At 36.7% G+C, this 16,931-nt stretch overlaps 1 non-coding gene across 1 annotated transcript; it reads left to right on the top strand.

The window, feature by feature from the left end:
- Positions 1 to 14,856: 14,856 nt before the first annotated feature.
- On the top strand, positions 14,857 to 14,963 carry LOC131223330 (small nucleolar RNA R71). Its single transcript, XR_009160391.1, has one exon. It is a non-coding gene; the product is annotated as a small nucleolar RNA R71 (small nucleolar RNA).
- The last annotated feature ends 1,968 nt before the right edge of the window (positions 14,964 to 16,931 follow it).

The following is a 16,931-nucleotide window of genomic DNA, read 5'->3' as shown; positions in this document are numbered from 1 at the left end:
AACTCGAAAGTATTTGATAGTAGGCTTCTTATCAAACCACATTTCGTAAGTCATTTTATTATTTGATTTTCTAGTATAAACGCGATTAATTATATAACTCGCAGTATTTACAACTTCAGCCAAAAGATTTTTAGGGAGCTTCATACTGTTTAACATTACATTAGCCACTTCTTGAAGAACTCGATTTTTTCTTTCTACTATACCATTTTGTTGTGGTGTTTTAGGTGCAGAGAATTCATGTGATATTCCCTGATCACTGCAAAACTTCTTAAAACTGCTATTTTCAAATTCTAATACATGATGTTACGGATCTTACAGACTTGAGACTTTTTTTCAAATTCGATACGTCTAAGTACCCTTTTTTACTTCATCAAGAGTTTCTAATTTGTCTCTTAAGAAGAGTACCCAAGTATATTTAGTAAAGTCATCAACAATTACCAATATGTACTTCTTGCCCTCTCGACTCTCCATTCTAGTTGGTCCAATAAGATCCATATGGAGGAGTTCGAGTGGTTTAGATGTGGCATTGGAGTCCACATTTTTATAAGAACTCCTAGTTTGTTTGCCAATCTGGCATTCACTTCATATTTTATCTATTTTCTGTATTTTGGGTAAGCTTCTTACTAACTGTCTTTTGCTCAATCTATATAAGTTGCGGTAGTGTATATGTCCAAGATGTTTATGCCATAACTCAGTCTCATCGGTATGGACCATGTAACATGATAATTTAGATGAGCTTGAATCACTTATTATATAGCAGTTTTCAGAAGTTCTGCAACTAGTTAATATTACAGAACCATTTTTATTTAAAATTTTACATCCTAGGTTAGTAAATGTTACGTTATGATTATTATCGCATATTTGAGAAATGCTTAAAAAGTTGTGTTTTAACCCTTCTACATATAAAATATTCTCAAATAAAGGGAGGTTATAGGTTGAATTATACCTTGGCCAACAATCCTACAGTTGATACCATCACTGGATGTGATTGAACCATCAGTCATATCTTTAAGGCTGGTGAACAGACCTTTATCACCATCATGTGTCTGGAGCATCCACTGTCTAGGTAACACTTTGAATGGCTTGTAGCTTTGAAAGCAATGTGGGCAACCAAGCAGGTAACCTTAGGAACCCATTTCCTTATAGTCTTGGGTTTAGGACTATAGTTGGTCTTCTTATGTTTGTAGTTGATATAAGACCGACCTAAAGAGTTAGATTTTAAGAGCTCCTTAAGTAAATCAACAATTTTCTCAGCTAAAGGATTATGATTCTGATTTTTATAGTTAATATGGTTACTTTTAGGTTATAAGGATTGAAAAGTCTTAGCTTTATTAGAATAGTTTTGATTCAGACTCTTCCCTTTTTAGTTTGAAGACTCTCCTTTCACAAACTTAGGATAATATTCTTATGTTTGGGAGGAATACTTTTTTCATAGCCCAATCCAGATCGGTCACCACATTTTCTAGATCCGAATAATAGTTTTTCTAACTTAGGATCACCTTGGGCATACTTTCATGTGTCCTTTAAACTCAAAAGTGAAGAGACTTCAAGTTTTAGCTTTTCGATTTCAGATTTTCAGTTTTTAACTTGGGAGGTTTTGAAATTTAAGTCGCACTTAGTTTTTTTAAAACAGTCTGAAATGTGAGATTTTTCTAAAACAAGAGAATCAAATTTTTCTTTAAGTTTTGAAAACTTCTCTTTTTGAAGTTTTAGTTTAACAACAATTTTACAACTCTCCTTGTAAAGGGCATTATAAGCATTTTGAAGATCTTTTTCATTTTCATGATCACTATTTAGATTTTCTTCACTAGTTGAATCATCATGATCTGAAAAAGTGAACTTGGCTAGTGTCATAAGGGCTTTAACTTCATTACCCGAATCAGTTTTAGAATCTTCTGATTCAGAAGAGGCTTTAGAGACAGAAAATTCATCCTAAGTAGCCAACATACCTTTCTTTTTAAGTTTGTCCTTTTTAGGACACTTGTTCACTAAATGGCCATATTCATGACAGTTGTAACATTAAATATCTTTTAAAGATTTCCAAGTTTTAGATTTAGATCTTTTATTTTCATTAGGTTTTTTAAAATCAACCATCTTTTTACTTTTGAAAATCTTATAAAACTTTTTAGCTAAAAGGGCCATATCATCTTCAGAATTTTCTAACTCAAAATTACTATTTTCTTGAGAAATACATTTAAAAGATTTAAGGGTAATAGATGTACCTTTAGAAGCTTTAAAAGTTAACTCATAGGTTTATAAAGAACCAACTAATTCTTCTACCCTCATATTATCCGCATCACGAAGTTCCTGGATCGCAGTCACCTTTGAATTGAACCGTTCAAGGAGTTAGAATAGTATCTTTGCACAGACTTTACTTTCTGGGATTTTATCACCAAGACCCCACATAGAGTTCACAATGTCATTCAATCTTTTATAGACATCTATGAAGGTTTCATTTTCTTCCATATGTATTTCCTCAAATTTGGTTGTGAGGATTTGGACTTTAGATTTCTTGACGATTGTTGTTCCCTCGTATGTCATTTCTAAAATATCTCAGTCTTGCTTTGCAGTATTATAGGATATAATTCTTTTGAATTCATCCAATGATAGTGCGCAAGTTATGACATTTAAAGCCTTTGCATTGGCACTACTCTCATTTTCCTAAAGAGTAGTCCAAGAAAAATAAGGTGTGACTTTCATTGATTTGGATCCATCGATACCAATTACTTCAGTGGTAGGAGGAGTCCATTCAGTCACTGTACCTTACCACACGCTCTCATCCATGGATTTTAAGAAAATCCTCATTCTGGCTTTCCAATAGGCATAATTGGAGTCATCAAATGGTGGAGGCCTGGTGACTAAGAGGCAATCAAAATTTGACATCTCAAATAGCTCAGGAAATAAATTCAATATGAATAATTAAATACGAGCTATTAAGCTTTGATACCACTTAAAAAGGCCGAGTTATTAAGTCCTAAGGGGGGGGGTTGAATAGGACTAAACCAAATTAAAAAATTAACAACAAAATTTAAACTAATATAAATAATGAAGCAATAAACAATCCACAAAGTGAAAATGTAAAACAACCTCAAAAATCAGGTATTGAGAGGTTGATACAAACTTGGTTCTAAGGACAACCTGACACCAAAAACCAATGGTTTATGGCAGGACAACCTTACTAGAACGTGGGTGAGTATCAAAAACTCAAACTGAAGAGGATATGAAAGAAATAGAAACTAATCTATTACAACATTCACATCCATAAATACATCCCACAATCTTAAATCACAAAAGATAAAGAAAATAAACCACAAATCCACTAAACACAAAGAATTATAGTGGTTCGCTTGTGTGTACACCAACTGTTAAACAACAGCCACACAACTATTCCACTCCTAATATCCTCACACAGTCGATATTAGCGTTCACTATGAAAATAGGTTTTTCAAGGTTCACCTAAAACCCTCACAATTGTATCTTTCAAGTGAACTTACACATTTTAAAAATCCCACACTCTAAGTTTTCTGGATCACCTCAGATAAACCAAAAATAGAGATTTTTCTGGCACAATCTCTATGAAACCAAAAAGAATTTACAAAGCTGTAAAATACCTGGATATTCTCCTTTTGATGCAGCCCAGAAGAACCAAATCTGAGTAGAAGTTTAACGTAGAAGTTCAATGTCCACACTCACTTATGAAATGGTTCTAGGTTCTAGATTGATTTTAAATTAAATCACCTTGGGCTAGCTTGTTTGATTTTGATTCCAAGAAATGGGAATACTTTAATTCCTCTTTCAAATAAAATTGGAATTCAGAATACAAAATTAAATACAAAGAAAGCTAATTAAAGAGAATATAAAATGAACTCTAAATATCTTAACAATATCACTAACTTATCTCTCAGAGTGGCATATTGATTTAGCTTGAATTGAATACCAAACTCTGAAATTTGTGCTCTATTTATACTTGAAGAAATCGCACTCTCGACTGGTCCTGAGGTCGGTATGACTAGTCGTAAGACCAATAAACTTTTAAAATTTGGGCGCGATAAGATAAGGTCGTTCCACGACTGGTCGTAGGGTTTGTTTGACTGGTCAAGTGGCCTCCATGACTAGTCGAGTCCTGTCCACGACTGGTCATGTGGAACCCAATTTAGTTGTTAGACTTTGAGTCGAGGCTCCACGACTGGTTGAGCACAGGTCGAGCACTGTTCATACGACTGGTCGTGTAGTCTCCAGGACTGGTCGAGGATTTAACACAATTTTTTGAAATTCAGTAACAGACTTAGGACTGGTCGAGGAATTCTTGGACTGGTCGAGCCAGTGCTAGGACTAATCGAACATAGTCCAAGACTAGTCGAGAAACAATCTAAGCACTTATAAAGTGACTTAATTTAAACTATGTATCCAAAATGAACTACCCTATGGTCAATCTAGGGTTATTCATACCTTAAACATAATATATGAACATTGAAACTTTTTTTCCTTCGATTGATAGATGATCTTTGAAGTTCATGAAGCTTGAGATCTTAACATACATAAAAGCTTGAACTTGCGACCTTTTGAAGCTTGAATTTGACTAACAATGAAGCTTGAGCTTAAGGTTCAAAGTATAGGAACTTGGTCTTGACTTACAGCTTGAACTATGAATATTGAAACATTGAATTCACACTTGATGTTGTACTCGAACACGTACAATAACCTTATTTTTGAAACTCTTACAGTAAGGACCATTGTTCTTGCTCTGTCTTGAATATATCGATGCGCTACACAAAACACAGATTCCAAGAGGTTTTGGCACTACTAAATTTGACAATTATAGGAGCTAGAAACCATATCACTTATAACATTCTGGACCGATCTTCGATACTATTGAAGACCTGTAGATAATATTGAAGACACTTAGATAATATTGAAGGTGCATAAATTTGAAGCGGTTTCTAGATTTTCCCAAATCAGTGCAAAAGTAGGTGTTGCAAAACCATAAATAGGAGTCCCTAGAGTACTCCTAGGCATTATCTTGGGTTTGAGGAGTGGAGCAAAAGCACAGAGAAGCTATTGCTAAGAGTTTTTCTTCTTTTTCCTTAGTTATTTTTTTATGCTTTTCGTAAGAGATTTTAGTTTAATCATGTCTATGGTTGGCTAAACCTCTTAGCTAGGACTAAGAGGTGTGGCTTGTAGTGTGATGAGATGTTTCTATTGCTTTGATTCATGTTTATGATGAACTTACTTTCATTCTAGTTTAATTATAAGGAATACTTTTAGTTTTTAATGGTTTGTTGTGACTCAAATTACAATGAATCTGTGATAGCTTTGTGTATGTTCTTTTCATGTTTAGGGATTGTGAATTTAGGAAATCCTATTGTTCACCATCGTCCCTTGGGCATGGTTTGATGATGGAATCCTCCCTAACTTTCACAATTCTCTCGGATTGATTGTGGGATTGGTAAATCCTGTTGTTAGCCATTGTCTCCTGGGCATGGTTTTGTGATGGAATCACTTCTAGTTCTCACACAGCTCTTCCATTAAGAATTAGGTTAAAGGAAGTTCAGATTTGATTTTACTAAGATATCTTCCAATTGGATAGGATAGGACTCCGATTCCAATCATGTCACTTGAATCAAGCATAGATCTCCCTGATCTCTATAATTGGATCCTTAGAAACCCTAGTTTTCCACCTTTGAATTTCTTAAGTTTTTCATTAAATCTCTTACAATTACTTTCAAATATTCTAGATCTAGATATACATTTTCTTCTAGTTATAGTTCTAGTTGCTTTCAGAATACTCATGAGATTAGTCCCTATGGATTTAACCTCGGTCTTATCGAGATTATTACTACGTCGCGACCCTACACTTGAGCTTATAAACAACAACCAACCCTAGTCCTAAGAAAGTGATAAATCTATCTATACCTCCATCAGACTAAGAGATCAATCTTGGTAAACAGGATCACTCAGAGGTATGGACATGTGCTCTGAATCAAATTTCTCAACAAATGGCTTTAATTGATGTCTATTTACTTTGAATTCATTGCCATTGTCTGGATTCTTTATCTCGACAGCCCCTTGAGGATACACATTAGTAATAGTGAAAGGGCCGGTCCAACGAGATCAGAGCTTTTCTGGAAAAAGATGTAACTGAGAATTATACAAAAGGACTTTCTAGCTGGGCAAGAAAAAATTTCGAAGGATGTTCTTACCATGGAATGCCTTCATCCTATCCTTGTAAATTCTTGATTTCTTGTATGCATCATTCTGTATCTCCTCTAGTTTGTTCAATTGTAGCTTGTGCAACAAGCCAGCGTTGTCCAAGTCAAAGTTTAAATTCTTTCAAGCCCAGTAAGCTCGATGTTCCAGTTCCATAAGTAAGTGGAAAACTTTCCTATAGACAAGTCAAAGGGAGGCATTCCAATGGGAGTTTTAAAGGCTGTATGGTAAGCCCATAACGCATCGATCAAGCAGATTTACCAATCCTTATGGTCAGGGTTAACCATCTTTCCAGGATGTGTTTGATCTCCCTATTGGAAATCTCATCTTGCCCACTTGTCTGTGGGTGGTATGGAGTGCTCAACTTGTGAGAGATGCCATATTTCTTCATTAAGTTTGCAAATGGCCTATTACAAAAATGCGAACCTCTATCACTAATGATGGCTTGAGGCATTTCGAACCGGGAAATGATGTTTCTTTAAAAAATTAAATGACCTTCTGATGGTCATTATTCCAACATGGGATCACTTCGACCCATTTAGTGACATAATCTACGGGTAATAGAATGTATAAATTTCCATGAGATTGGGGGATTGGTCCCATGAAATCGATGCCCTAGCAATCAAATGCTTCAATGATCATAATGGGGATTAAAGTAATCATATTTCTGTTCACTACCCCAAGTATAGGTTTGTGATGTAGTAACAATCTTAGTAAGACCGAGGTCGAATCCACATGGACTGAACCTTGTACGTAATCTAAAAGTAACTCAAACTAGAACTAGGCGAAGGTGTAATTTATGTCAGGGAGAATTAAGAGAATAATGATGAAACACTTTAACTAAAATTTGTAAAATTCAAAGGTAGGAAACTAGGGTTTCCAAGGATTCACTTGTAGAGATCAGGGTGATCTACGCTTGATTCAAGAACCCAGCTAGATTTAGAGTCCCATCTTCATCTAGTTGGAGGATATAACCATAAAAATCAAATCTGAACTTCCTTTGATCCAGTTTTCAAGAGATGAGAGGTATGAGAATTAGACTTGATTCCATCACAAAACCATGCCCATGAGACAAAGTAAACAACAAAATTTAACCAATCTACATCCAATCTAAGGGATTTATGAATGTAGGGAAGGATTCCATCATCCAACCATGTCCATGAGATGATGGTGAACGACAGGGTTCCTACGACCATAACCTCTATAAATGCATAGAAAATATCCAAAGCTATCACAAATCCATTGTAATTTAAGTCACCACAAACCATTAAAAAGTATGAATATTTCATATAATCAAACCATAATCAAAGTGAGTTCAACATATTATGAATCAAAGCCATAAAAAACTACCCATCACACTACAAGCTTCACCTCTTAGCAATATCTAAGAGGTTTAGCCTGACATGATCGTGCTAAAAACCCATAAAAACATGAAAGAAGGAAGAAACTAAAAGTAAGGAGAAGGAGTGGTGATGAAGCCGTCCACAACTAGTCTCTTTCTCTTGTGCTCCACACGTCCAAAGATAGGTGATTCCTTTCTCTCTCTCTCTATCTCTCTCTCTCTCTCTTCTCTTCTCCTTTTATAGGCAGGGAGTCGGTGCTACTGAAGTTAGTGGAAGATAGCTTACGCAACTCTTTATGTATAAGGGCGGTTGCACAACTACATGCGCAGGAGAAAAGGCACCAACTCGCGTTTGGCTTAGATTTTCAGGGTAATGAACATCTTTCTCTTGGAATTTCTCCATGAGTACGGTCGGTTGGGGCTTGTACGTCATCTGGATGGTCCAGATCTTGCATCTGATCAAAGATGGTGGGCCACAACTGTCCAAAAATCTCAGATTTTTTGGACGCATGTTCTTGGTTTCAACCTGCACTAACGTGTTTGGTGGGTCCCATAGTGATGTTTTTGGAGAAATCCACCCCTTTCATTGGATTCCTGGCAAATTTTCAGTCAGAAAGGGGTGGTTTTGGTCGAGTTTGGTGTGGCTCACTGTATCCAATCTTCTCACCATTTTTCCTGTGTTTTCCAGCGATCCACATGCGTACACGTGCATGGGACCAAAAGGCCACCATGGCTAAGGTTGTGGTCACTCCCTAAGCATGTTGGATGGTTCAGATTGTCCAATGGGGCGATCATGATGGCCCACTGAGCGTCGCAGTGCAGACGCTCTTCATTCACAGAAGCTGGGTTGGGCAGGGGTCGATTAACGTCTATTGACCGGTCTGGTGCACTACGAACGTGCACGAGGTACGCACTACTGTAGGGCCCGCTGTGATGTTTATTAGAAATCCACTCCGCCATCCATTTTATCATCCCATTTAAAGGGTTAAGACCAAATTTAAAGCATATCCGAAGATCAGGTGGGCCCCAAGTCAGTGATTTATGGGCTGATCTATCCATTGGGACACTCCACAAAAATCCAATAGTTGAAATTTAATGTGTATGGTTAATTTAGGGTCCTTAGGCCAGATGTAAAGTTTCGAGCCAAACGGATTGTGAGAACCCTGTGATCTTGCATTCAGGATGATTTTCAGGCCTCTATATCGTTGATCACTTGATTTTCTCAGATCTTTGGCATGTAAATTTTTCGATCTCGGTCTCCTATGATCCGTCCCTTGCCCTGGTGATTTTTTAGCGTTAAATCCATGCTTTTAGTACCCTTTTCTTGTCCAGGCTCCTAAATTCACCTTGCAACACAAACATGATTAAAATAGGGCATTAAACAGTATCATGTTCATAAAAAATTAGGTAATAACTAGGATCTAATATGCAATATTTGACCCTAAACTCAATCCCCAACCAGTATTTTGCTAGTCCCAAGCAAAGTATGCAAAAAATATTTTAAGAATTACAGGGTAAATTTTTATAAACTTGAGTGATTTTTGAAAAACAGTCCAATTAATAAAATTCTAAGATGCATTAATGTTGAGCATTACTTTCTCCCAAACTCAAGTGCATGGTAGACTTCATGATCAAGTTCAAAGTATTAGTCCATCAATTAGAAAATTTATAAACATTGAGTTCCATGGATGTATAGTGAAACCTAAACTTATCACAATCAAAGGTTCATTTTTCTATTTCATGATAACATTGATAATCAAAAGAGCATTCAGGATAAACTTGCCTTATAGTTCATCTTTTCATTCTTCGAGCTTTTGATTTTTCCATCGATGGCTTCACGCTATGTCAACCTTTTTAAAGATCTTTAATAGGTAGTCGTTTTTTATGACAACTGTTTTTTTAGCTAGATATTCTTCTCCTTTTTTTTTTCTAAAGAACATGATGGATAAATTCCCGAGGCTTGTTCCTTCCATGCTTTAATGATTACCAAGTTAACAATTTAATATCGAACTAAAGCCTTAATGTGTAAGCTAGGTGAGACATGTGAAATCATGACTCAATCAATGTTTAAAACTTCTAATAATGGATTAACAATTTGACTTAACTGTGAGTCATAAATTACCAACATTACGTATCTTATACTTTTAAAATCAAGGATGGCCTTCAAAATCACTTCGAATTCATAAGAATTTCCAGAAAAAAAATTTAAAAAATTTCCATAATTTTTACTCAAGACCAAGAAAGTACTGATTAGGTAACTTAATCTCTCATCCCCAACCTAAAATCTACATTGTCCTTAATGTAAAAGATATAAGCATGCAATGCACATGGGATAACAAAAGTAAAGGAGAAGTGATGGAAAGATAGTACTTGTTGATAGAGTTAACCGGCTTTTTCCCAAAGAGATTTCAGTGTGAAGGTAGCTCGGCACAAGAGTTAATCCAACAAAAGCAAACAGTCCTAAAACAATGGGAAAGCAAACTAACCTAACAGCATAAAGCAGACTAACATAGAATGACAAAAAGTAAACTACCCTAGTCCTATGAAAGCAGTAAACCTACCTATACCTCCATCAGACTAGGAGATTAATCCTGATAAACAGGATCATTCAGGGGCATGGACATGTCCTTTGAATCAAATTTCTTAACAAATGGCTTTAATCGATGTCCATTTACTTTAAACTCATTATCATTACTTGAATTCTGAATCTCGACAGTCCAATGAGGATAAACATTGATAACGGTAAAAGGGTCGGTCCAACAAGATCAAAGATTACCTAGAAAGAGATGTGACCGAGAATTATATAAAAAGTACTTTCTGACCTGGCGTGAATGATTTTCAAAGAATGAATTGGTCATGCAACGCTTTAATCCCATCCTTGTAAATTCTCGAGTTCTTGTACGCATCATTACGGATTTCTTTGAGTTCATTCAACTGAAGCTTGCGTAGTGAGCCATCGTCGTCCAGATTGAAATTCAGATTTTTAATCACCCAGTAGGCTCTATGTTCCAACTACACAAGTAAGTGGCAATCTTTCCCATATACAAGTCTAAAGGAAGACATTCCAATAGGGGTTTTAAATGCCGTACGGTAGGCTTATAAGGCATCGGTCAATCGAATTGACCAATCCTTACGGTCAGGGTTAACCATTTTCTCCGAGATGGGTTTGATCTCCCTATTGGAAATCTCAGCTTGCCCACTTGTCTATAGGTGGTATGGGGTGCTCACCTTATGAGAGATACCATATTTCTTCATTAAACTCTCGAATGGTCTATTACAAAAGTATGAGCCCCCACCATTAATGATGGCTCGAGGCGTTCTGAATCGGGTTAGGATGTTCTCTTTTAAGAATTTAATGATTGTGCGATGGTCATTGTTCCGACAAGGAATCGCTTCGACCCATTTAGTGACATAGTCTATGGTGAGCAAAATATATTGGTTTCCAAAGGATTGGGGGAATGGTCCTATGAAATCAATGCCCCAGCAATCAAATGCCTTTATGATAAGAATGGGGTTTAAGGGCTTCATGTTTTGACAAGACAATGCCCCCAATTTCTGACAATGCTCACAAGCCTTGCAAAACTCATGAATGTCCCTGAACATAGTGGGCTAGTAAAAGCCACACTACAGAATCTTGGTCGTGGTCTTTTTAACAGAAAAGTGACCATCATGGGCTTGTGAGTGACAGAATGAGATGAAAATCTGATTCTCATCGTCTGGCACACATCTCCTTAAGATTTGGTCTGGGCAATATTTAAACAAATATGGATCATCCCAGAAGAAGTTGCGCACCTCGGTGAAAATTTTCTTCTTATCTTGCACAGTCCAATGTGTCGGTATGAAGCCTATGGCAAGATATTTAGTAATATCAGTGAACCAAGGTGAATGGGGGACTCTAAACATTTGTTCATTAGGGAACATGTCATTAATATGTACTATCTCAAGGGAATCAGAGGGATTAAGGTAAGAAAGATGGTTAGCCACTATGTTCTTTTTTTCCTTTTTATCTTTTATTTCCAAATCAAATTCTCGGAGTAGGATGATTCATCTAAGCAAGCGGGGCTTAGCATCATTCTTAGAAAGAAGATACTTGAGCACCGCATGATCTGTGTAAATGATGATCTTGGATCCAATCAAGTAGGACCTAAATTTGTCTAAAGCGAACAATACAGCTAAGAGTCCTTTTTCGTAGTAGAGTAGTTCACTTGGGCAGGATTTAGAGTTCTACTTACGTAATGAATAACATAGGGCTTCTTGTCTTTTCTCTGGCCTAACACTGCCCCAAGAGCATAGTTAGATGCATCTCACATAAGTTTAAAAGGAAGGCTCCAGTCGGGTGGCTGCATGATAGGTGCAGTGGTTAACATGCCCTTAAGCTTAGTGAAAGCTTCCCTGCATTGATCAGTCCACTCGTGTGGTGCATCCTTTTGAAGTAGATTACATAGGGGACGAGAGATGAGACTAAAGTCCTTTATGAATCATCTGTAAAAATCGGCGTGTCCTAAGAAGGATTGCACGTCTCATATGTTCTTTGGTGGAGGTAGGTTAGAGATAAGATCATTTTTTGCCTTATCTACCTCGATTCCTTTGGACGAGATGATATGTCCAAAGGAAATTCTCTTATGAACCATGAAATGACACTTTTCCCAATTAAGTACCAAATTCTTTTCTTCAGATCTTTTCAGCACATATTTAAGACTCTCTAAGCACTCTCTGGAAGATGGACCAAAGACAGATAAATTGTCCATGAAGACCTCTAGATATTGCCCCACCATATCAGAAAAGATACTCATCATACGTCGCTGAAAGGTGGTAGGGGCATTACAAATCCGAATGGCATCCTTTAGTAAGCAAAGGTGTCGTAGGGACATGTAAATGTAATATTTTCCTGATCTTCAGGGGCTATCTCTATCTGATTGTAGCCCGAATACCCGTCAAGGAAACAGTAATAGGAATGACCAGCTAACCTTTCCAAAATTTGATCAATGAAGGGCAAGGAAAGTGATCCTTCCTCGTGACGGTATTTAACTTCCTTTAGTCAATGCACATTCACCAACTAGTAGTAACTCTAGTTGGGAGGAGTTCATTATTGGCATTGGCTATGATGGTGATTTCGGACTTCTTAAGAACCACCTGAGTTGGACTCACCCATTGGCTATCGGATATAGGGTATATGATACCCACATCCAATAGTTTAAGAACCTCGACTTTAACTACTTCTTTCATGTTTGGATTTAATATACATTGTGATTGCCAAGAGTTCTTCGTATTATCTTTGAGATAAATGCGGTGAGTACAAATCGAAGGGTCAATTCCCTTGAGGTCCACAATCGTCCATTCAAGGGCGCCCTGATGCTTAATGAGAGTGGATATGAGCATACTCTCCTGTTCTTTCTCCAGGTGGTCATAGATCACCACTGGGTATGTCTCATCTTGACCTAAATATACATATTTCAAATCAGAGGGCAAAGGTTTTAAGTCAAGCTTCGGTGGCTTGAGGTTAGACGGCAGAGGCACTTCTTCGGTTTGGGGCAATTCTTCAAATTGTGGCTTCCACTGGTTAACTTTAAGTACCAACACAGTATCAACCATGACACCCATCTCCCTAATCATGTTATCATCAAAATTATGGGAGTGGCCAGACACATCTCTAGAAGATCAGAGGATAAGGTCAGAGGTGTTCTATCTTCCGTAAAAGAGTCAATCATGTAAATATCATGGCATTCGTCATCATCCTCTAATCGTCTGCCCGTGTTGAAAAGATGTTTAACTCCAATGTCATATTCCCAAAGGACATGCTCATGACACCAATTGATGATTGCGTTTGAAGTGTCAAGGAATGGGTGACCAAGAATGATGGGAATCTGAGTACTCATGTTACTGATGGGTTTGGTATCCAGTACAAAAAAATCTATAGGGTAGTAAAATTTGTCATCTTGGACCAACACATCCCTAATTATCCCTCTCGGTACACGAACAGAATGATCAGCAGGTTGTAATGTGGTTAGGGTGGGTTTTAATTCACCCAAACCTAACTGTTTGTATATCAAGTAGGGAATCATATTTACGCTCGCTCCTAAGTCAAGAAGTGCGTGCTCAATGTGGTAATTCCCAATTACAAAAGTGATGGTTGGGCTACCGGGATTTTTAAATATCTATGGCACATCTTACTTTAGGATGGAACTCACTTTATCAATTAAGAAGATTTTCTTTTGAATATTTTGCCGTCTTTTGGTCGTACACAAGTCTTTCAGAAATTTGGCATATGAAGGTATTGGTTTTACGGCTTCAAGTAGAAGAATATTGACCTTCACTTGTTTCAACACCTCTAGAATATCCTGAGAGTTAGAGAGAGGTTTTGGTGCAACCAACCATTGGGGAAATGGAGTAACTAGCTTGCCTTGAAGTTCCAATTCCAATTCTTGTGGAGTAGTGCTAGATCTATCATCATTGTCCTCTTCCAGGTCCTTAGGCTTTTCAGTCCTTACCAGAATAGATTTATCAATTATCTTCCCACTCCGAAGAGTGGTGATAGACTTAGTTTGCTCCATCTGATTTGAAGAGCTTAGATCACTTATCTCATATTGCGGTTTAGGATTGGGGAAAGGCTGGGCTGGAAGAATCCCTTTTTCTCTAATTGAATTTTTTGTCTCACGCCCTTGTATGGCCTTTGAAATATCTTGAAGGGTTTGTAATATTCCCTGAGTGATAAACTCTTGGTTTTAAATATGTTCTAAAACTGGATCCTCTTGAGGTTTCACTTGATTTAGAATTTAATTGAACAAATCTTGAGGGGTAGCCGTTTATCCATTCCTCCAACTGAAGTTTTGATGATTTCTCCAACTAGGATAGTATTTATTAGAGGTAGGTCCATTGAAAGGTCTTTGGTAATTGTTCATAGCATTAGATTCCTCATTTAGGAACCCTCGAAAGGCAGGTATTGTTAGACAATTTTAAGTTGTGTGAATGTTGTCATCACAAATACCACAAACAGTTTCATTAACCTTATCCTTCTTTAATTCCATGGCCTTGAATTTCCTTATGAGATTAGTCACTTTAGAATTGACATCATCGTCCTCTTTCAAGATATACATTCCACCCCTCTCCTTAGATTGAGTTGGCCTAGACATGGTGCTTGATTTTGGGTATGTGTCCCATGATTGTGCGTTTTCAGCAAGTCTATCCAAGTAGTCCCACACATCATCGACATTTTTATTCATGATTCCCCATTGCACATTGTCTCGACCAATTGGTGCATGAAAGATGTCAGACCATCATAGAAAAAGTGTGTAATGCGCCACGTTTCAAAACCGTGTTGTGGGTATGAACTGACAAGATCCTTGAACCGCTCCCAACATTAGAAGAATGTTTCATCCTCCTTTTGGGCGAAGTTCATGATTGACTTTTTAAGGGTGTTCATTTTATGATTTGAAAACAAATTTCTTTATGAACTCGCTTGTCATATCATTCCATGTGCTAATAGATCCAGGATGTAGTGAATGCAACCATGTTTTAGCTTTCTCTTTCAAAGAAAAGGGAAAGAGTTTCAGCCTGACCGTGTCCTCAGATACGTTTGGAAAATATAAAGTGGCTATGATCTCATCAAACTCTTTCAAGTGTAAATATGGATTTTCTTACACAAGCCCATGAAATTTAGGAAGGAGTTGGATCACCCCTGGCTTGATATCCATGTGTCCCATATTTTCAGGAAAAACCATGCATGAGGGTGTTTTCACCCCCACTGGTTGTAAATAATCTCATAAAGTATGAGGCGGGAGTGCTTGATGCACCTCATTCTCATCTTGGACTTCCCTAACCCTAGGTTGAGGTAGTCCTTCTGGTTGATTGGCCAATTGATTTGCAGCCATAACCTTAATTAACTCTAGGGATCTCAAGCGGTGTCTAGTCCTGCGATGGATAATCAACCCCTCAACCAATCCTCCTTCAGTCAAGAGACGTTGAGTGTTGTCACGAACCCACTTGGGCATGAAACACTCGCAGCCCTCAATTCAGATTATAAATTAAACCCAAAAAAATAAGAAAATAAATAGAAATTTATAAATAATACCAAATTCAAAGTTCCTAAGTTAAAACCTGCAAAACAAAATAAAACAAGTTAGTTTTTAAAAATAGAGAGTCTAAAGGTAGAAAGTTCCTAAAATAGAAAGTTAACTTATAAAAACTGAAAATAAAAAGTTTCTAAAAACTAAATTAGGAAACTTCTAAAAACCTAAATTTAGAAAGTAAGTTAGTTTCTAAAAACCTAGAAATAGAAAGTTTTTAAAGATTAGAAAATAAGACCTAATCCTAAAAATAGAAAAGGAGAAAAATTAGAAAGATATTACCAATTTAGAAAGTCTAACTCAAGGTCCTACGAAACAGGAAGGTTATGTTAGCTTCTAAAAAATTCAAACAGAAAAACCTAAACCTAAAGTCAGAAAATATAAAAACCTAATCTCAAAACTAATCTCAAAACTAGTTAATCTTAGAAAAATGCAACCGTCAATCCCCGGCAATGGTGCCAAAAACTTGTTCACTATCTGTAACATCCCGGATTTTTGCCAACTTGGAGATGGACATCCTTGGACAATGGGTCTATCATAACACCTTATCAACTTCTCAAAACTCAATCCCAAAGTCTCAAATCCTCTTTTCAACCCAATTCCTTCAAAAAGTCACATTTCACCATCTTATTCCTTCAATTTTTCTAAGTACTTCCATATTAGGCACAAATCTTAAAGCTTAAAGGATAAAAAACTATAACTAAACTAAATTTCACTATAAATAGTAAAAATATAAATAAAATGGACTTTAGACCATTAACCTGATAGAATCTCACAAAATAACCAAGTTATTTGGATATCTTAGCTTCTCCTACCCCAAAATCATATATTGCACATCGAATAATGTATTTCGATTTACAAGATATGCTCGTTTCAAATATCGGGTGGCAGGACCACCAGAGGGGCGCGACACCACCGCCTGGTCGGCGGAGCGCCACTGGTGCACCAAATTTTGGTGGACCCTCGCTGCAATTTTTTACATTTTTCAACCGACTTCAAAAAGTCATATCTCCCTCAATATAACTCTAATTTAGGTGATTCAAAAGCCAGATTGAAGCTTGATAAGTCTAATTTCATATAAAAATAAGTGAAAAATAAAATAAAAATTTTAATATAGCTAAATCTAGATTGATGTGACAACTATCCAAAAATTATTAGTTCAAATAGCTGCTACTTCCAGAATTTTTAGAATTTTTCTAAAATACGAAATTTAATCAAATTTGGTGGAGATAAATCAGACTTGATGATGAACTACTAAAAAAATAATTAAAATAATATACTAACTAAAAGTACCTTATTTTGTCATAATTAGGGCAAAT

Source organism: Magnolia sinica, chromosome 1 (genome assembly GCF_029962835.1).
Source record: "Magnolia sinica isolate HGM2019 chromosome 1, MsV1, whole genome shotgun sequence".
Lineage (NCBI taxonomy): Eukaryota > Viridiplantae > Streptophyta > Magnoliopsida > Magnoliales > Magnoliaceae > Magnolia > Magnolia sinica.
This window is presented reverse-complemented; position numbering and strand designations above follow the sequence as displayed.